Raw genomic sequence first — 9,226 nt, 5'->3', positions numbered from 1 at the left:
GGAAACACTTCCAACATGTATCGTCACCTCGCCTTTAGCTAGTCTCCGTTTATGCCGTAGCTTTCATTTCGTGTTACTAATCACTTAGCAACCGAACCGGTATCCAATACCCTCGTGCTACTAGGAGTACTAGTAAAGTACACATCAACATCATGTATATCAAATATACTTCTTTCAACTTTTGCCAACCTTCTTTTCTACCAAGTATCTAGAGTTGCTCCACCTCAGTGACCGTTCCCCTCATAACAGAAGCACTTAGTCCCAGGCTTGGGTTTAATCTGGGGTCTCTTCATTAATGCAGCAACTGCTTTGCCATTTCACGAAGTATCCCTTCTAGCCCTTGCCTTTCTCGAAACTTAGTGGTTTTACCAACCATCAACTATTGATGCTCCTTCTTGATTTCTACTTTCGCAGTGTCAAACATCGCGAATCGCTCAAGGATCATTGTATTTATCCTTGATATGTTATAGTTCATCACGAAGCTCTCACAGCTTGGTGGCAGTGACTTTGGAGAACCATCACTATCTTATCTGGAAGATCAACTCCCACTTGATTCAAGCGATTGTCGTACTCAGATAATCTGAGCACACGCTCAACGATTGAGCTTTTCTCCTTTACTTCGTGGACAAAGCATCTTGCCAGAGGTCTCATACCTCTTACAAGGGCACAAGCATGAAATCACAATTTCATCTCTTTAGAACATCTCTTATGTTCCGTGACGTTTCAAAACGTCTTCGGCGCCTTGCTTCTAAGCCATTAAGTATTTTGCACTGAACTATCGTGTAGTCATCAGAAACGTGTATGTCGGATGTTCACAACATCTACAGACGACGCTCGAGGTGCAGCACACCGAGTGGTGCATTAAGGACATAAGCCTTCTACACAGCAACGAGGACAATCCTCGGTTTTACAGACTCAGTCTGCAAAGTTTGCTACTATCAACTTTGAAGTAAATTTTCTCTAGGAACATATAAAAAACAGTAGAGCTATAGCGCAAGCTACATCGTAATTCGCAAAGACCATTAGACTATGTTCATGAAAATTAGTTCAATTAATCATATTACTTAAGAACTCCCACTCAAAAAGTACATCTCTCTAGTCATTTGAGTGGTACATGATCCAAATCCACTATCTCAAGTCCGATCATCACGTGAGTCGAGAATAGTTTCAGTGGTAAGCATCTCTATGCTAATCATATCAACTATACGATTCATGCTCGACCTTTCGGTCTCATGTGTTCCAAGGCCATGTCTGCACATGCTAGGCTCGGCAAGCTTAACCCAAGTGTTTCGCGTGTGCAACTGTTTTGCACCCGTTGTATGTGAACGTTGAGTCTATCACACCCGATCATCACGTGGTGTCTCGAAACGAAGAACTATCGCAACGGTGCACAGTTGGGGAGAACACAATTTCGTCTTGAAATTTTAGTGAGAGATCACCTCATAATGCTACCGTCGTTCTAAGCAAGATAAGGTGCATAAAGGATTAACATCACATGCAATTCATAAGTGACATGATATGGCCATCATCATGTGCTTCTTGATCTCCATCACCAAAGCACCGGCACGATCTTCTTGTCACCGGCGTCACACCATGATCTCCATCAACGTGTCGCCATCGGGGTTGTCGTGCTACTCATGCTATTACTACTAAAGCTACGTCCTAGCAATATAGTAAATGCATCTACAAGCACAAACGTTAGTTTAAAGACAACCCTATGGCTCCTGCCGGTTGCCGTACCATCGACGTGCAAGTCGATATTAACTATTACAACATGATCATCTCATACATCCAATATATCACATCACATCGTTGGCCATATCACATCACAAGCATACCCAGCAAAAACAAGTTAGACGTCCTCTAATTGTTGTTGCATGTTTTACGTGGTGACCATGGGTATCTAGTAGGATCGCATCTTACTTACGCAAACACCACAACGGAGATATATGAATTGCTATTTAACCTCATCCAAGGACCTCCTCGGTCAAATCCGATTCAACTAAAGTTGGAGAAACCGACACTCGCCGGTCATCTTTGAGCAACGGAGTTACTCGTAGCGATGAAACCAGTCTCTCGTAAGCGTACGAGTAATGTCAGTCCGAGCCGCTTCGATCCAACAATACCGCGGAATCAAGAAAAGACTAAGGAGGGCAGCAAAACGCAGATCACCACCCAGAAAAACTTTTGTGTTCTACTCGAGAAGACATCTATGCATGAACCTAGCTCATGATGCCACTGTTGGGGAACGTCGCATGGGAAACAAAAAATTTCCTATGCGCACGAAGACGTATCATGGTGATGTCCATCTACGAGAGGGGATTTCCGATCTACGTACCCTTGTAGATCGCACAGCAGAAGCGTTAAGAAACGTGGTTGATGTAGTGGAACGTCCTCACGTCCCTCGATCTGCTCCGATCTAGTGCCGAACGGACGGCACCTCCGCGTTCAGCACACGTACAGCTCGACGATGATCTCGGCCTTCTTGATCCAGCAAGAGAGACGGAGAGGTAGATGAGTTCTCCGGCAGCGTGACGGCGCTCCGGAGGTTGGTGGTGATCTAATCTTAGCAGGGCTCCGCCCGAGCTCGCAGAAACGCGATCAAGAGGAAAAACCATGGAGGTATGTGGTCGGGCTGCCGTGGCAAAAGTTGTCTCAAATCAGCCCTAAACCCCCACTATATATAGGAGGGAGGGAGGCGAGGAGGCAGCCTCAAAACCTAAAGGTTTGGCCGAAATTGGAGGTGGAGGAGTCCTACTCCAATCCTACTTGGAGTAGGATTCCACCTTCCCACTTGGAAACTCTTTCCACCTTGTGTTTTTTCCTTCTCAAACCTTATGGGCCTTAGTGGGAACTCATTCCAGCCCACTAGGGGTTGTTTCATCTCTTCCCATAGCCCATGAGACCCCTTGGGGCGTGACACCCCTCCTGATGGTCCCCGGCACCCCTCCCGGCACTCCCAGTACACTACCGATGAGCCCGAAACTTTTCCGGTAATGCACGAAAACCTTCCGGTAACCAAATGAGGTCATCCTATATATCACTCTTTGTTTCCGGACCATTCCTAAAACCCTCGTGACGTCTTTGATCTCCTCCGGGACTCCGAACAACATTCGGTAACCAACCATATAACTCAAATACGCATAAAACAACGTCGAACCTTAAGTGTGCAAACCCTGCGGGTTCGAGAACTATGTAGACATGACCAGAGAGACTCCTCGGTCAATATCCAATAGCGGGACCTGGATGCCCATATTGGATCCTACATATTCTACGAAGATCTTATCGTTTGAACCTCAGTGCCAAGGATTCATATAATCCCGTATGTCATTCCCTTTGTCCTTCGGTATGTTACTTGCCTGAGATTCGATCGTCAGTATCCGCATACCTATTTCAATCTCGTTTACCGGCAAGTCTCTTTAATCGTTCCGTAATACAAGATCCCGCAACTTACACTAAGTCGCATTGCTTGCAAGGCTTGTGTGTGATGTTGTATTACCGAGTGGGCCCCGAGATACCTCTCCGTCATACGGAGTGACAAATCCCAGTCTTGATCCATACTAACTCAACGAACACCTTCGGAGATGCCTGTAGAGCATCTTTATAGTCACCCAGTTACGTTGCGACGTTTGATACACACAAAGCATTCCTCCGGTGTCAGTGAGTTATATGATCTCATGTTCATAGGAACAAATACTTGACACGTAGAAAACAGTAGCAACAAAATGACACGGTCAACATGCTACGTCTATTAGTTTGGGTCTAGTCCATCACATGATTCTCCTAATGATATGATCCCGTTATCAAGTGACAACACTTGCCTATGGTGAGGAAACCTTGACCATCTTTGATCAACGAGCTAGTCAACTAGAGGCTTACTAGGGATAGTGTTTTGTCTATGTATCCACACATGCACTGTGTTTCCAATCAATACAATTATAGCATGGATAATAAAAGATTATCATGAACAAAGAAATATAATAATAACTAATTTATTATTGCCTCTAGGGCATATTTCCAACAGACTTATCTGAGGGGGAGAAAGAGAGATGGGGAAGGAGTGGCGGCGGCGGATGGGAAGAGGAGGAACCCTAGGGAAGAGGGGGGGGGGCACGGACGCCAACGTATTTATGGGGGCCTCGGCGTTTGTGATGCTCACGGCAGCTCGCTCTCTGTCTCTCTAAAACAGGACGGAAAGCATGCGGTGGTTGCATACGGCGTCAGGAGGAGGAAGAGGGTCGTGCAGCTGGGGTCTAGCGCGGGGAGTGGAGATATGGGCCGCCAGGAGGGAGGGAGCCCACCTGTGGCGGAAAAATAGAAACAAATAAATACCTGGGGCTATTCTATTTACTAGCAACACCAGGAAAACAAATAAAAGCATAGCCTAAACTATAGATGCTAATAATAAAACAAGCACACCCCTGGACATAAGAATTTATGCCCTAATTAATAAAAATAGAAACAAGATTTTAGGAGCAAGTAAATATTTACAAAACAGGATGTGTTTGAATTGTTTTGTGAATATTTGCACCTTTGAGACTTGGATCAAAACAACAAACACACAACTTCGAATCCATCACAAAATATGCTAAACCTTGGGCATTTTTAAAACAAGGAAGGAGCAAAGATATTTGGGCTTGAGATAAAAGAGAGAGATGGTTTTGAAACCCTAGTTGAAATCCACATGCTTCCTACTAGAGTTGCACCACACCACACAATTCGCAAAACCACATATCACACAAGATATCACATCACCTCATCTGATCACAAAGCAACAACACAATGACATGCACATGAAATGATATGGCATGCATGCAAAGGAAGAGTAAACAAAGGACATCACATGAAATCATATGCATTGAATAGCTCTCATATCAATGTCAAGTTGGACCCACATGAAGGAGGTTCCGAAAAGGGAAAGATACACTCTTGGGGCATTACAAACTCTCCCACACTACAAAAATATCTCGCCCCGAGATCTACGCGTGAAAGAACTCCGGAAATTCAGAACGGAGGTGATCCTCGCGTTCCCAAGTAGCCTCTTTATCGGAATGGTGTGACCACTGCACTTTGAGAAATTTGACAGTCTTGTTGTGGGTCTTGCGCTCAGTCGCCTCGAGAACCGCAACTGGATGCTCACGATAAGATAGGTCAGACTGAAGGTCGATGTCTTGAAGATGAACATTGTGCTCGGGGTTCTTGAAGCACCTCTGGAGCTGAGAAACATGGAACACATCATGCACATTTGCAAAGTTTGACGGGAGCTCAAGCTGGTACGCAAGGTCGCCTCTCTTGCCAACAACTCTGAACGGACCAACGAAACGAGGCGCAAGCTTGCCTTTGATACCAAAGCATTGCGTACCCTTCATAGGTGACACCTTGAGATAGACAAAGTTATAAAGCTCATAAGACATGTCACGATGCTTGCTATCATAATAACTCTTCTGACGGGACTGAGCTGCTCTGAGGTTGTTGCGAATAACCCGACAGATCTCCTCAGCTTCTTCTATCAAGTCATTCCCAAGGATCTGACGCTTGCCGGTCTCGGACTAGTTGAGCGGGGTATGACACTTCCTGCCATAGAGAATTTCAAACAGAGCCTTTCCAGAAGTAGCTTGATAACTGTTGTTATACGAGAACTCTGCAAAAGGCAGGCAATCCTCCCGCTTCATACCAAAAGAGATAACACAGGCTCTCAGCATATCCTCAAGAACTTGATTGACTCGCTCCACTTGACCACTAGTCTGAGGATGAAAAGTTGTGCTAAAGCGTATCTTCGTGCCCATTGCAGACTGAAAAGAGTCCCAGAACTTGGAAGTGAAGATACTTCCGCGATCCGAGGAGATCATCATAGGCACGCCATGCAAAGACACAATCCTGGAAGTGTACAGCTCTGCAAGCTGAGCTGCCGAGATGGATTCCTTGACTGGAAGAAAATGAGCTACTTTACTCAACTTGTCGATGACGACGAAGATGGCATCATTACCCTTCTTGGACTTCGGAAACCCGGTGACGAAATCCATCTCAATACGATCGAAGTTCCACTCGGGAATGGGCAAAGGATGCAAAAGACCTACTGGACGTTGATGCTCTGCTTTCACCCTTCGACATACATCACATTCATTTACGAACTGATCAATCTCACGCTTCATGCGAGTCCACCAGAAGGTCTGTTTCAAGTCCTGATACATCTTGGAGCTACCAGGATGAATAGAGAGCAGAGAGTTATGAGCTTCTTCCATGATTACCTTTCTGAGATCACCTTTCGGGACGACAAGACGATCCTCAAAGAACAACGTGTCTCTGGCATCAACACTGAAGAACTTATACTTGGGAAGACTCTTTGCCACGCCAATCTTGACTTTCTTCACCATTGCATCAAGAAGCTGTGCTACTCGGACCTGATCTTCCAAGGTAGGAGAGATCTGAAGGTTTGCAAGAAATCCCTGAGGTACTAACTGAAGGTTGAGCTTCCTGAAAGAATCACAAAGGCTAGGCTGGAGAGGTTTCAGAATAAGACTGTTGCAGTACGCCTTCCTGCTCAAGGCATCTGCCACGACATTAGCTTTGTCTGGCGTGTACTCAACACTCGGATTAAAATCTTGGAGCATTTCCACCCAACGTGTTTGCTGGAGATTCAGGTTAGGCTGAGTGAAGATGTACTTGAGACTCTTGTGATCGGTGAACACTTCAACCTTTCGTTCCAACAAGAGATGTCTCCAAGTCGTCAGAGCGTGTACCACAGCTGCTAGCTCAAGATCATACACATGATAGTTCTTCTCTGCTGGCTTCAACTGCCTGGAGGTATAAGCAACCACTTTCTTCTCTTGCATCAGGACTGCACCAAGACCCTGGAGAGAAGCGTCGCAGAACACCTGGTAAGGCTTGGAATCATCCGGAGGAACCAAGACTGGAGTGGAGGTGAGCTTCTCTTTGAGTGTGTCAAAGGCCAACTGACACTCTGGAGACCAAGCATACTTCACACCTTTCTAAAGAAGACTTGAGAGCGGCTTAGTAATCTTGGATAAGTTCTCAACGAACCTTCTGCAATAGCATGCAAGCCCGAGAAAGCTTCGAAGCTGCTTCACATTCTGCAGAGGCTCCCATTCCACAATGGCCTGCACCTTGGACGGATCAACTTTGATGCCCTCGGCACAGATAATGTGCCCAAGATAGAAAACTTCTTTCAGCCAGAACTCACACTTGGAAAACTTGGCATACAATTTGTACTCTCTCAGCTTATCAAGCACCAACCTGAGATGTTCTTCATGTTCTTCCTCAGTTTCAGAAAAAACCAGAATGTCATCGAGATAGAGCAAGACAAAGTCATTCTTGAACGGAGAGAATATGTAGTTCATCGATTGACAAAATGTTGGAGGAGCATTTGCCAGACCAAAATACATGACCGTATACTCATACGAGCCAAAACTAGTCCTCAAGGCAGTCTTCGGAATATCTTCTTCGCGAATGCGAATTTGATGGTAGCCCATTCTGAGATCGAGCTTGGAGAAGATCTTAGCCCCTTTCAACTATTCAAACAACTCAGTTATGTTCGAAAGTGGATATTAGTTCCTGATTGTCTTCTTGTTCAATGGACGGTAATAAACACACAACCGGTCCGTGCCATCCTTCTTGACAAACAGAACTCCACAGCCCCACGGAGACGAGCTCGGTCTGATCAAACCCAAACGCTCCTGCTCATCGAGTTGCCTCTTAAGTTCCTTCAACTCTTCTGGACCCAATTTGTACGGCCGTTTGCACACCGGCTCGGTACCTGGCTCAAGCTCAATCACAAATTCAACTTCTCAGTGCGGAGGCATGCCTGGCAACTCTTCTAGAAACACGTCTTCATATTCGCAGACCACTCGGACTTGTGAAATAGGATTAATCTCACCCTTTTCATTCAAAGAGAACAGACAGATTGTATCATCGCGCGCCGCGAATATAATCACGTCCTCCGAAGAGTGGGTAAGCTTCACTTCTTTAGCTTCACAATCAATCGATGCCTTGTTCATGGCCAGCCAGTCCATACCAAGGATCAAATCAATGTCGGAATTGCCCAAGACAATAGGAGACGCCAGAAAAGAATAACTCCCTATCTTGACAGAAACATCACGAACCACTTTGTTGGCGCTCATACAAGTACCTGGTGACACCACACGCAATGCCTTCTTCAAATACACAGAATCAAAATCATGCTCGGCAAAGAACATTCTAGACATGAACGAATGAGAAGCACCAGAATCGAACAACACTTTAGCAGGAATATCATTAACGAGGAGGTTACCCATGATCACATCTGACGAGTTTTCTGCCTCAGCCGCATTCACCATGTTGACTCGAGCTGACCTGGGGTTGAACTTGACAAGAGCATTGCTTGGAGGTTTTCCTCGAGGAGGAGGCGGCAGACGGAGCTGAGAAGTGCACTTGTTGGCATAATGACCCTTCTGCCCACACTTTTGACAAGTAACCTCTGTTGGCTGCCGGTACTGAGTCTGAGGAGGCCCTTGCTTCTGATGTTGGAATCTCTGCTGAAATACTGGGTTGGGTGGGTGGGAAGAACCACGGCCACCAGAATGCTTGAGTAGCTGCAAGTGCCGAGGAGGAGGAGGAGACACCCCAAACTTATGTTGCTTCTGAACCACTTGAGTAGAGGAAGAGCTGGAATCTCGAAAGCGCTTCTTAGAATTCTCCACCCTCACCAAGGCTGCCTCTGCCCTGAGAGCTAAGTTTTAGAACTTGTCGAACTCCTCAGGATCGTGCAAAGCAAGAGCTAACTGCAAATCTTCTTTCAAGCCACCTCTGAACTGATAAATCTTGCTCTTCTGGTCAGGGATATCCTGCAAGGCATATCGGGCTAGCTCGTGGAACTCGATGTTGTACTTGTACACGGAGTTACCACCCTGCTTCAAGCATCTGGACTTCTCACGCATTTCCTCCACGAAGCTGGAAGGAATGTAGTGGGACCTGAAGTCACGACAGAACTCATCCCAAGTGATCACTCTAGCGCCTCTGGAATCCTTCAACTGTTGCCACAAGATAGATGCTTGCCCCTTCAGCTGGAATGTTGCAAACTTGAAGAAATCCTCAGGACGAACATTGCTGCACTCAAAATGCTTGTTCATGTCGCAGATCCAATCCTCAGCATCAAACGGCTGGTCACAGGAAGTGAAAGTCTTCGGCTGATTCGACAGGAACTGACTCAGATTAGCAAACTGATTGCCAC

The sequence above is a fragment of the Hordeum vulgare genome, chromosome 6H (genome assembly GCF_904849725.1).
Source record: "Hordeum vulgare subsp. vulgare chromosome 6H, MorexV3_pseudomolecules_assembly, whole genome shotgun sequence".
Lineage (NCBI taxonomy): Eukaryota > Viridiplantae > Streptophyta > Magnoliopsida > Poales > Poaceae > Hordeum > Hordeum vulgare.
Note: the sequence above shows the minus strand (reverse complement) of the source record.